Here is a 13,418-nt window from a genome sequence, read left to right as displayed (position 1 = left end):
GTGGTATAGACTAGGCGGCAAAGTTGTTTTTTTTAAATGAACAAAGCATGAATTACTACTTCTGCATGATCCTGGACAAAGCTACATGGAAGATCACCAATGTGTCATCAGAGGAAGCTTTGCCCTTTCACTTTGAGCTAGTTAACTGTTTCTTAGGACATTTTTGTTGCAGAGTTATTTGGGTGAGAAAGCTGGGGTACAAGTCATAAATAACTTTTTTTTAAAAAATTCTACAATTAGGAAACATTTGGTAGTTAACCATGGAACAAAGCAGAAACTCAGTGTACCAATTTGGATAGTTCCATATGAACTAGATCTATTTAGCAAACAAAAGAACAAAGGGAAATCACTTTTCTTTTCTGTCACCATTGAGTCTGTTTCTCTTCTTGAGGTTACGTTGGATAATCAAACCATCCTTTCTAATCAGCGCAAATTCCCAGTTTGGGCATGTCTGTTGCTGCTAAAATAGATTTCATTTTACTCAGTAATATGGGCTTTACTTGAATGTAAAATAACGATCATATTTCATATATGTCGCCAAGAAAGGATCTCATAAAAAACCCTGTATGGATTCTAAATGGCTAGGCTAGGGAGAGAAACTCAATTCCAAAATTTACACAAGCTGTACTTCTCAAAAGTATACGCCTTGTAATAAAATTTGGTAGCTCAAAAAAATGCTACACAACTCCTGATTTTTCAGCAACTCTAAAAAATAAAAATCTAACATGGCTCCCTCAGAATGAGAAAACTGTTGTCTCTGGACACTAATCCCACTCTTTTTGTTTCTTTGCAACCTTTTCCACCCTTAATCCAGGCGATTATGTTCTCTGTTCAGTGTTGGAAAGATATAGGGTCTCCTATTAGAGACCCCCCTTCATGGATTACTGCCTTGTCGTGGCGAAGGGGCTTGCGTAATTCAATGAAGCTATGAGCTATGCCGTGCAGGGCCACCCAAGACGGACAGGTCATAGCAGAGAGTTCTGACAAAACGTGATCCACTGGAGAAGGAAATGGCAACCCACTCCAGTATCTTTGCCATGAAAACCCTATGGACAGTACCAAAAGGCAAAACGATATGACGCTGGAAGATGAGCCCCTCAGGTCGGAAGGCGTCCAATATGCTACTGGGGAAGAGCAGAGGGCTAGTACTAGTAGCGCCAGAAAGAATGAAGCGACTGGGCCAAAGCCGAAAGGACGCTCAGCTGTGGATGTGTCTGGTGGTGAAAGGAAAGTCCGATGCTGTAAAGATTTTTTCTCCATAGGAACCTGGAATGTAAGATCCATGAATCAAGGAAAACTGGACGTGGTCAAACAAGAGATGACAAGACTGAACATTGACATCTTAGGTATCAGCGAACTAAAATGGACAGGAATGGGTGAATTTAATTCAGATGACCATCAGGTATACTACTGTGGGCAAGAATCCTTCAGAAGAAATGGAGTAGCCTTCATAGTCAATAAAAGAGTAGGAAAAGCAATACTGGGATACAATCCTCAAAATGACAGAATGATCTCAGTTCGAATCCAAGGGAAACCATTCAATATCACAGTAGTCCAAGTCTATGCCCCAACCACCAGTGCTGAAGAGGATGAAATTGACCAGTTCTATGAAGCACTACAGCACCTTATAGAACTAACACCAAAAAATGATGTTCTTATCATCATGGGGGATTGGAATGCTAAAGTAGGAAGCCAAAAGATAACTGGAATAACAGGCAAGTTTGGCCTTGGAGTGCAAAATGAAGCAGGGCACAGGCTGATAGAATTCTGTCAAGAGAATACGATGGTCATAGCAAACACTCTTTTCCAACAACCCAAGAGACGGCTCTACACATGGACATCACCAGATGGTCAACACAGAAATCAGATTGACTATATGCTCTGCAGCCAAAGATGGAGAAGCTCTATACAGTCAGTAAAAACAAGACCAGGAGCTGACTGTGGCTCAGACCATGAGCTTCTCCTTGCAAAGTTTAGGCTTAAACTGAAGAAAGTAGGGAAAAGCACTAGGCCAGTCAGGTATGAATTAAATCATATCCCTGTTGAATATACAGTAGAGGTGACAAATAGATTTAAGGAATTAGATCTGATAGACAGAGTGCCTGAAGAACTATGGACAGAGGTTCGTGACATTGTACAACAGGTAGCAACCAAAACCATCCCAAAGAAAAAGAAATGCAAGAAAGCAAAATGGCTGTCTGAGGAAGCTTTGCAAATAGCTGAGGAAAGGAGGGAAGCGAAAGGCAAGGGAGAAAAAGAAAGATACACCCAATTGAATGCAGAATTCCAGAGAATAGCTAGAAGAGATAAGAATGCCTTCTTAAATGAACAGTGCAAAGAAATAGAAGAAAACAATAGAATAGGGAGGACCAGAGATCTTTTCAAGAAAATTGGAGAAATGAAGGGAACGTTTAATGCAAAAATGGGCATGATAAAGGACCAAAATGGCAGGGACCTAACAGAGGCAGAAGAGATTAAGAAGAGGTGGCAAAATTACACAGAAGAACTATACAAGAATGAGCTTAACGTCCCTGATAATCACAATGAGGTGGTCACTGACCTCGAGCCAGACATCCTAGAATGTGAAGTGAAGTGGGCCTTAGAAAAGCTGAGCAACAACAAAGCTAGTGGAGGTGACAGTATTCCAGCTGAGCTATTCAAAATCTTAAAAGACAATGCAGTAAAAGTGCTACACTCAATTTGCCAGCAAATTTGGAAAACTCAACAGTGGCCACAGGATTGGAAAAGGTCAGTTTACATTCCAATTCCTAAGAAAGGCAGTCCCAAAGAATGTTCAAACTATCGCACCATTGCACTCATTTCTCATGCTAGTAAAGTCATGCTTAAAATCCTACAAGCTAGACTTCAGCAGTATGTGGATCGAGAACTACCAGAAGTGCAGGCAGGATTTCGAAGAGGCAGAGGAACTAGAGATCAAATTGCCAACATACGCTGGATCATGGAGAAAGCTAGGGAGTTCCAGAAAAACATCTACTTCTGCTTCATTGACTATGCTAAAGCCTTTGATTGTGTGGATCATAACAAACTGTGGCAAGTTCTTAAAGAGATGGGAGTACCAGACCATCTTATTGGGCTCTTGAGAAACCTATATGCGGGTCAAGAAGCAACAGTGAGAACTGGACACGGAACCACTGATTGGTTCAAAATTGGGAAAGGAGTCCGGCAAGGCTGTATACTGTCGCCCTGCCTATTTAACTTATATGCAGAGCACATCATGAGAAAGGCAGGGCTAGATGAATCAAAAGTTGGAATTAAGATTGCCGGAAGAAATATCAACAACCTAAGATACGCAGATGATACCACTCTAATGGCAGAAAGTGAAGAAGAACTAAAGAGCCTCTTGTTGCAGGTGAAGAAGGAGAGTGCAAAACTTGGGTTGAAACTTAACATTAAGAAAACCAAGATCATGGCATATGGCCCTCTCAATTCCTGGCAAATAGATGGGGAAGAAATGGAGGTAGTGACAGATTTTATTTTCCTGGGCTCCAAGATCACTGCAGATGGGGACTGTAGCCAAGAAATTAAAAGACGCTTGCTCCTGGGGAGGAAAGCCATGGCAAATCTAGACAGCACACTAAAAAGCAGAGACATCACCCTGTCAACAAAAGTGCGTATAGTCAAGGCTATGGTCTTTCCAGTTGCAATGTATGGTAGTGAAAGTTGGACCATAAGAAAGGCTGAGCGCCAAAGAATTGAGGCCTTTGAACTGTGGTGCTGGAGAAGACTCCTGCGAGTCCCTTGGACTGCAAGGCGATCAAACCGGTCAGTCCTAGAGGAGATCAATCCTGACTGCTCTTTAGAAGGCCAGATCCTGAAGCTAAAACTCAAGTACTTTGGCCACCTAATGAGAAGGAAGGACTCCCTGGAGAAGAGCCTAATGCTGGGGAAGATCGAGGGCAATAGAAGAAGGGGACGACAGAGAATGAGGTGGCTGGATGGAGTCACTGAAGCAGTAGGCGTGAGCTTAAATGGACTCCAGAAGATGGTAGAGGACAGGAAGGCCTGGAGGAATGTTGTCCATAGGGTCGCGATGGGTCGGACACGACTTCGCAGCTAACAACAACAAAATTAGAGACCACTGTACGACCACGGTATAGAGCCGTGGTGGCGCAGTGGTTAGAATGCAGTATTGCAGGGTTATTCTGCTGACTGCTGACTAACGACGGCCAACAGTTTGGCAGTTCGATCCTGACCACCTCAAGTTTGACTCCACCTTCCATCCTTCCGAGGTCAGTAAAATGAGAACCCAGATTGTTGGGGCGAGGCAATATGCAATATTCCAACCCCATATTATTCTAGGTTCTAAAAGAAGAATCCCCAGGTACAAAAAGTGGCAACTTCCACAGTGAGGTCAGAAGAGGACACCATTGCACAAGCATCATGTAAGGTAAGAAGGGGTCAAGCCAGGTGAGGTCTCTGCTGGGAGTAATTCATTAGCCCCAGTGTACATCTGTGTTTGGTCTCAGATAATCCCTGATTGGATTTCAACCTTCCAGGACTGTACATACCCACCCTCGCTTTGTGAGCAGTGCCCTCCCTTCCTCTCTTTAAGTTTTCCCTGCTTCAGTGTGATGAATGTCCTTGCTTTCTATGATCCTGGCCAACTGTAAATAACATACCAGGGGAAGGAAGGAAGGAAGGAAGGAAGGAAGGAAGGAAGGAAGGAAGGAAGGAAGGAAGGAAGGAAGGAAGGAAGGAAGGAAGGAAGGAAGGAAGACCAAAGTCCAGATAATCTAGAAACAGGAGCAAAATCTAGGGTGCCAAAAAATCCCACGTGGACTTTCGCAAAAAATCCTATTCTGTAACAGGGCAGTATCCATGGTGAAGCAATAATATGGTTAAGCAACATTGCTTAATATTCATATGGATCTTCCATGCATTTACTAGCTTACTAGCTGGTTCACCACATTTGAGAATAAATCACACTTGTTTTCTTCATGTTACCAACATGGAGCTGGAGGAGGAGAGCTTGTTTAAAACCATTTTACAAGTTCATGGTGGAAGTGAAGTTTGCAAATGGCGTCTTTCCTATTCATCAGTAACAACAAAGCTGTGCCGGCTCTTCCAGTACAAATACTGGAGGAGCAACGCTGGCTGGAAGGAGTTGAAGTCCACACCGTCTTAACGTTGCCAATTGAGAAACACTGGCATAAGGACAATATTGGGGGCAGATGCTCAAGTTCCCCATGCGGTAGAAGTGTCTGGCTTGCTATGTTTCAGCAAAATGAAAATAAAGCAGACTGAAGTTTATAACCCTCTTCCCTGGCTAGCATCCCGTTCACATGGACATTGGCTGTGTGAATGCTGGGAATTGTAACCCGACTGCAGCTGGAAAGTTCATAGCTCAAAAAAGCTGATTTAAAGACTTTGGGGAAGGAAACATGGGAGATGGGAAGACCCTTAAAAGTCCAGAGTCTAAAACCATCCAAGCGTACTTCTGATTGACACTGGCCTCCTGGCCCTTGGCTTCCCTCCTTCTCTTTTCTTACACTTTGCAAAGAGATTTATTTTATTTATTTATTTTAATTCCATTTATATCCCGCCCTTCTCCGAAGACTCAGGGCGGCTTACAAGCTTAGCAGTAGCCTTCATTCTATGTATATGCCTGCTTATTAGGGCTTTCATACACACCCCAAGCGGCATTATTACAAAGTCAGCTTATTGCCCCCAACAATCTGGGTCCCCATTTTACCTACCTCGGAAGGATGGAAGGCTGAGTCAACCTTGAGCCTGGTGGGATGCGAACCTGCACTAATTGCAGGCAGCTGGTGTTACTTAAGGAGGCATTAGCCCACTGCTCCACCAAGGCTGTTGAGATACTAAATGATACTAAATGATCGTCTTTGGCTGAATTATACAAAAAACAGAAAAGTTTGGCAATACAGATTTAAAATCTACACGTAGCCCTTGATTTACAACAGTTCGTTCAGTGACCATTTGAAGTTACAACGGCACTGGAAAAAGTGACTTATGACCATTTTTCATACTTACGACCATTGTAGCATTCCCCATGGTCACAGTCACTCATGTGCTCGTGACCTCCCGGTTAGACTACTGCAATGCTCTCTACATGGGGCTGCCCTTGAGGACCACTCGGAGGCTTCAGCTGGTGCAGAATGCGGCCGCGTGAGTTGTGATGGGAGTTTCCCGACACTCCCATGTAACACCTCTCCTCCGCGAGCTGCATTGGCTTCCAGTTGCCCTCCGGGTGAGATTCAAGGTGCTGGTGATGACCTATAAAGCCCTAAATGGCATGGGTCCGGGTTATCTTAGGGAGCACCTGCTGCCAGCATCAATCTCCCATCGTCCTGTGCGCTCCCACAGGGAGGGCCTCCTTAGGGTGCCGCCGGTCAGTGAGTGCCGGCGGGTTATCCCTAGGGGGAGGGTGTTCTCTGTGGGCGCGCCTGCCCTGTGGAACGACCTGCCTGCCCCCGACCTTCGTTCGTTTTGCTGGGACCTAAAAACCTGGTTGTTTGATTTAGCTGGCCTGCACTGAGGGGTTTTAAATTTTAAATTAAATTTTAAATTTGGGCTAACGTTATTTAATTCTATTTTAATTTTAACTGTATTCTACTTTTGTACTGTTGCCCTGTAAACCGCCCTGAGTCCTTCAGGAATAAGGCGGTATAGAAATCTAATAAATAAATAAATAAATAAAAAATAAATAAATGATCAAGATTAATTAAGATGCTTGACAACAGACTCATATTTATGACGGTTGCATTGTCCTGGGGTCATGTGACCACCTTTTGCAGCCTTCTGTCAAACAGTCAATGGGGAAGTCAGATTCACTTAACGGACCATGTTATTAAGCAACTGTAGTGATTCACTTAAGAACTGTGGCTAGAAAGGTCATAAAATAAGGCAAAGTTCACTTAACAAATATTTCACTTAGCAACATAAATTTTTGTGCTCAATTGTGGTCGTTAAGTCGAAGACTACCTGCACTATTGTTACTAAATTATTTTAAATCAGTTTTAAAATAATTGCTATTTCATGTCTGTATTTATTGCTTCAAGGTTGGGGGCAAAGGAGAATATGAATATTATATAAGTAGAATAAAAACTTGAAAATCCATATTATTATCTCAATGAAATAGATTCTGGGTGGGAGCAAAACTGTCCTAAAGTCGAGATTCATGAAGCTGTTGAGGTTAATGCCAAGAACCAGGATAGTGACTTGAACTTTGAAAATGTCTTATGACCTAATAACTGATTCACACAGAGCTTTATATGTCTGGCAGGCAGGTTTCATTCCACAAATAGGAAATTGAGACTGACTCAGTGGCAGTAGATTTAACACCCCTTGAAAGCAGCTCAACCCCCACCCAGTTCAAAACCAATGCTCTGTTCTAATATTTCTCAACCCTGACACCTGGAAGAAGAAGAAGAAGAAGAAGCGTGGTGGCTGGGGAATTCTGGGAGTTGAAGTCCACATTTCTTCAAGAGGTCAAAGCTGAAAAACACTGCTCTATGTCTATTCAGCTACCATCTGTAAACTTCTAGGGATAATAACCATGTCTACTGCACAACAAAACTGACCAAGTTTCAAAACCATCACCCAAAGGTAGACAGAAGAGAAAAATGGACATAGAATTCAGACATTCTTACAGGTAGTCCTCAACGTACGACCATAACTGAGCCCCAAATTTCTACTGCTAAGCGATACTTTTGTTAAGTGGCTTTTGCCCATTTTATGACCTATCCTGCCACAGTTGTTAAGTGAATCACTGCAGTTGTTAAGTCACTAACTAAGGTGGCAGTTAAGTGAATCTGGCTTCTCCCATTGAGTTGGTCAGAAGGTCGCCAAAGGGGATCACATGACCCCAGGACATTGCAACCGTCATAAATATGAACCAGTTGCGAACCATCCAAATTTTGATCACATGACTTTGGAGATGCTGCAACAGTTGTAAATGTGAAAAACAGTCATAGGTCACTTTTTTTCAGGGCCTTTGTAACTTTGAATGGTCACTAAATGAAACGATGTAAGTCAAAGACTACTTGCAATTGGAAAAGGAATACTCTGAAGGCTGGCTCTGGAAGCAGAGTTTCCATCACTAATTTAAAAAGAGTGCAAGGTACTCAAATTCCAACATCATTTTCCAAAAATAAGAGAGGTGAGTCCAATGGTTTGATCAAAGAAAACAGAAAGCTGAGTAAAGTCAGGAGCCATGAAAATGTAAAGTAGCTCCAAAAATATTCATGTGGAATAAAAAGAAAACACACCCTATTTCAGGATTTTTAACAGCTGGGTCATCAATCTAAAAACTTATCTATTCCAACAAGCCGGCCTGGCCTGATGGATTTGGGTTTTAAAATTTTCTCACTTTATTGCTTTATTGTATTCTTACTTTATTGCTCTGTACACCGCCCTGAGTCCTCCGGGAGAAGGGCGGTATATAAAACAAATAAATAAATAAATAAAATCCCAACCACATCCCCACTGTAAAGATTAATCCGATTTTCCTGGTTCCTTTCCATTATTGTTTTACTTATTATTTGCTGCTGGGTTCTATTCCACCTTAATTCTTTCTCACAAGAAGAGTATCTGCACAGAAATCCTGACATGCAAAGTCCTACAAGTTCATTACAGGTAGTCCTCAACTTACAACAGTTCACTTATGACTTATGGCCATTTTTCACAGTTACAACCTTTGTAGGTAGCATACCCATGATCATATGTTCAGAGTTCAGATGCTTGGCAATGACTCATATTTATGACGGTTGCAGTGTCCCAGGGTCACGTGTTCCCCTTTTGCGACCTTCTCAAAGCAAAGTCAATGGGGAAGTCAGATTCACTTAACAAATGGGCTGCTAACTTATCAGCTGCAGTGATTCACTTAACAACCGGGGCAAGAAAGGTCACAGAATGGGGCAAATCTCACTTAACAAATGTTTCACCTAGCAACAGAAATGTTGGGTTCAATTATGGTCATAAGTTGAGGACTACCTGTACTTCTCCCTCTACAGAAATCGTCATGTTATACTTCTATACTTCAACAAGCGGGCCTGGACTGACTATGATTTTTAATTACGGTAGGCTTTTTACTGGGTTAAATTGTTTTGTAATTTTGCATTTATTGTTTAATTCTCTTTTAAAAATTTTTACTCTATGTTTTTTAATTGTTATTGTTGTGAGCCGCCCTGAGTTCTCAGGGAGAAGGGCGGCATATAAATTTAATTAAAGTAAACTAAACTATACACACTGATTTTTATAGTGGTTCTTTGATGCAAATGGAATCACAGTCAAAACGCTTTTTGCACTGCAGTTTGCTAAAGTACAAATGGAGCCCTAAATACAGGTAAAAACACCATTCGAAAATGATTATCTGACTGAACACACAGTCATATCAAGACTACCTTTTGTGCTTTTCATAGCTTAGAACTGCAACATTAATTACACAAAGGGAAAATTACAAAGGAACTGAAAGCAGAGGCAAAATATATATGCACAACGGTCATTTTCAACTTTGGTAACTTTTAGATGTGCGGATTTCAACAATTAGAATTCTTCAGCCACTGCTGGCTGAGGAATTCTGGAAGTTGAAGTCCACACACCTTAAAAGTTACCAAGACTCTAGATTCTATCATTTTCTCCAACTCTAGAATTCTACTATGACTTTCAGTTGGCTCCTTATAATAATCATTTAGTATCAGCACTCATTTGAAGATTTTTTTAAAAAAGCAATCTACTTTGGAGGGAATTATGGTGCTGAGAGGTGAAGGGAGAATTTTGTGCACAGATTAAAATAAGCATATTAAAGTAAGCACATCCATTCCCTTACTTTCGATATTAATGTAATATCTGTCTTTTCCCATTCCTCCATCTTCGCTGCCCTCATCGCGTCCGCTGATAATCGCCCGGCCGCCCTATTTGGGGTGACTCGCTCCCTCCTGAACCAGGAGGTGAGGGAGGAGTCCCTGCAGGGTCGTGCCAAGGAATTTAGTCAATATCTGGCGGATAAAATTGCTCAGATTCGGGCCGGATTGGACTCCGACTGGGCAGAGTCTGACGACGGGGAATCGAGCGGTCTTGGGAATATTATTTGGGAAGAATTCGATCCTGTGACTCCAGAAGAAGTGGACAGGATCATGGGGAGGCTGAGTTCCACCACTTGTTTACTGGACCCGTGCCCCTCCTGGCTGGTTTATGCAGCGCGGGAGTGGACACGAGGCTGGCTCCAGGCAGTAATAACTGCTTCTTTGAGAGAGGGTAGCTTCCCCGCCGCCTTGAAGGAGGCGGTGGTGAGGCCCCTCCTCAAGAAGCCTGCCCTGGACCCGGCTATTTTAAATAACTATCGTCTGGTCTCCAACCTTCGCTTTTTAGCGAAGGTTTTTGAGAGTGTGGTGGCTCATCAGCTTCCTCTGTTCCTGGAGGAAGCGGATTATCTGGACCCCTACCAATCGGGCTTTAGGCCCAGGTACAGCACGGAGACGGCATTGGTCGCACTGATGAATGATCTCTGGCGGGCTCGGGACAGGGGTTGCTCCTCTGTCCTAGTCCTATTAGACCTCTCAGCAGCTTTTGATATCATCGACCATGGTATCTTACTGCGGTGCCTCAGGGGGTTGGGATTGGGTGGCACTGTTTTACAGTGGTTCTCCTCCTACCTTCTGGGTCGTTCGCAGTCGGTGTTGACAGGGGGACAGAGGTCGGCCTCGAGGCCTCTCGTTTGTGGAGTCCCTCAGGGGTCGGTCCTCTCGCCTCTCCTGTTCAACATCTATATGAAGCCGCTGGGCGAGATCATTCGTGGTTTGGGGGTGGGGTATCATCAGTATGCTGATGATACCCAGCTTTTTATTTCCACCCCAGATCAACTCAGTGATGCCCTCTCCGTGATGTCCCGTTGCCTGGAGGTGGTGAGGGTCTGGATGGGGAGGAACAGGCTTTGTCTAAATCCCGACAAGACTGAGTGGCTGTGCGTACCAGCATCTCGGGTTGTCCATTCTATTCCATCTTTATCTATAGGGGGTGAGGTGTTACCCCCTGTAGAAAGGGCTCGCAACTTGGGCGTCCTCCTTGATTCACTGCTCAATTTTGAAGATCATATAGGAGCTGTGACCAGGGGGGCTTTTGCCCAGGTTCGCCTGGTGCGCCAGTTGTGGCCCTATTTGGACCGGGACGCCTTACGCACAGTCACTCATGCGCTCGTGACCTCACGGATAGACTACTGCAACGCTCTCTACATGGGGTTGCCCTTGAATACCACTCGGAGGATCCAGCTAGTGCAGAATGAAGCCGCGCGAGTTGTGATGGGGGTTTCCCGATACTCCCATGTAACACCTCTGCTCTGCGAGCTGCATTGGCTTCCAGTTGTCTTCCGAGTGAGATTCAAGGTGCTGGTGATGACCCATAAAGCCCTAAATGGCATGGGTCCAGGTTATTTACGGGAGCACCTTTTGCCGGTGTTAACCTCCCATTGTCCTGTTAGCTCCCACAGAGAGGGCCTCCTCAGGGTGCCATCAGTCAAGGAATGTCGACTGGTGGCCCCCAGGGGGAGAGCATTCTCTGTGGGCGCGCCTGCCCTCTGGAATCAGCTTCCGGTTGAGCTCCGGATGGCTCCCGACCTTCGCTCGTTTCGCCGCGACCTGAAGACTTGGTTGTTTGAACAGGCCGGCCTGGACTGAGGGATTGGATTTTAGTGTTTAAATTTTAAAAAAATTTAAATTTTAGACTGTATTTATTACTTAGGGCTATTGATTTAATCTTATTTTAATTTTTATACCTTGCGTGTTGTTAGCGTTTTAATTGCCCTGTACACTGCCCCGAGTCCTTGGAGAGGGGTGGTATATAAATCTAATAAAATAAATAAATAAATAAATAAATAAATAAATAAATAAATAAATAAATAAATAAATAAATAAATAAGTAAGTAAGTAAGTAAATAAATAAATAAATAAATAAATAAATAAATAAATAAATAAATAAATAAATGTGATGTGCCTTCAAGTCAATCTTGACTCTTGGCGGCTGTCTGGACAAGTCCCTGCAGTTTTCTTGGCTAATTTTTCAAAAGTTGTTTGCCCTTGCCTTCTTTATCCTAGGGCTGAGAGAGAGTGACAGGCCCAAATTCATCCAAATGGCTTCATACCTATGGTGGAGCTGGAACGCAGAGTCCTGGTTTCTAGCTTGCTGCCTTCAAAGTGCCTTGGTACCTACAAATTATTACACCCTAAAAAAGCGAAACCAGGATAAATATGTTGTGCGAAGTATCTTTTTTTCCAAAAGTGTATAGAGGCAGTCCTCAAGTTACAACAGTTCGTTTACTGACTGTTTGAAGTTACAATGGCACTGGAAAAAATGAATTATGACCGTTTTTCTCACTTAAGATCATTACAGCATTGCCATGTCACATGATAAAAAATTTAGATGCTTGACAACTGACTCATATTTATGATGGTCACAGTGTCCCAAGGTTGCACGATCCTCTTTTCAAACCTGCTGAAAAGCAAAATCAGTGAGGAAGCCAGATTCACTTAACCACCCTGTTGCTAACTTAAGAAACTGCCGTGATTCACTTAACAACCTTTGGTAACTTGTGTTAAAAAATATCGTAAAGTGGGGCAAAGCTCACTTAACAAATGTCTCACTTAGCAACAGAAATTTTGGGCTCAACTGTGGTCGCAAGTCAAGGACCACCTGTAATCGATAATGGTTAACCCAGTTTGCACCTGAAAAGTTCTTTTGTTCCTAACGAGGCAAACAAGCTGTTAATATTTTGGTAACTGAATTCGAGCACAGTTGGTTATCTTTGTAATGGAATCTACCTATTTCATTTTATGCATTTAAGTACATTTAAAGTCCATAAGTTTCAGCTCAAGAACAGCCTCCCCCTATGCCTGAAAAGTTTTTGATCAGTGTGTGTTACCTGCTCTAACATATGCCGGTGAAACATGGACACTAACCTCACAATGGATACAAAAGCTATGAGTGGCACAAAGAGCCATGGAAAGATACGTGCTCGGCATTACAAGAGAAGATAGAAAGACCTGCACATAGTTTAGAAAACTAACAAAAGTATACAATGCCATCAAGAGAGTAAAAGAATGGAAATGGAAATAATGGGCTGTTCACATAGCAAAAAGAACCACTAATGGCAGGTGGAGCAAGGCAGTCATAGAATGGATCCCACTTGATAAAAAGCTTCCACAAGAGACCTAAAACAAGATGGTTTGACAACATCAGCAAGTATTGCTGGCCCATTTAGCAAAAGAAAGGACTGCATTGGTTGGAAACATGCGGAAGAGGCCTTCATCCTGCAGCGGACAGACAATGACTAAAATGATGATAATGAAGTTTCAGCATATCCTCAAAGGTCAGGATCCCTTTTTATACCATAAGCACATGTGCAGGCACATTTATACACTGTCCTCCCACATGCGAAAGCAATCCTG

At 43.0% G+C, this 13,418-nt stretch overlaps 1 protein-coding gene and 1 long non-coding RNA gene across 4 annotated transcripts in view; one reads left to right on the top strand and one right to left on the bottom strand.

Annotated features, from left to right (window-relative positions):
* Positions 1-13,418, bottom strand: part of NFIC (nuclear factor I C) — a 177,949-nt gene that overhangs the window by 107,500 nt on the left and 57,031 nt on the right. The window contains exon 2 of one of the 3 annotated variants that reach the window (XM_083349806.1): positions 12,116-12,196. The exons of the other annotated variants lie outside the window; for them this stretch is intronic. The gene's annotated coding sequence lies outside the window, so the exon portion shown is untranslated. The remainder of the gene's footprint in view (positions 1-12,115; positions 12,197-13,418) is intronic. 3 annotated transcript variants of the gene reach the window in all.
* LOC310632811 overlaps positions 1-13,418 on the top strand; it is a 269,935-nt gene that overhangs the window by 229,342 nt on the left and 27,175 nt on the right. Inside the window, exon 2 of the long non-coding RNA XR_014490918.1 lies at positions 11,804-11,892. This is a non-coding gene — a long non-coding RNA (uncharacterized lncRNA). The remainder of the gene's footprint in view (positions 1-11,803; positions 11,893-13,418) is intronic.

Source organism: Vipera ursinii, assembly GCF_947247035.1.
Source record: "Vipera ursinii genome assembly, chromosome: 1".
NCBI classification, from domain to species: domain Eukaryota; kingdom Metazoa; phylum Chordata; class Lepidosauria; order Squamata; family Viperidae; genus Vipera; species Vipera ursinii.
This window is presented reverse-complemented; position numbering and strand designations above follow the sequence as displayed.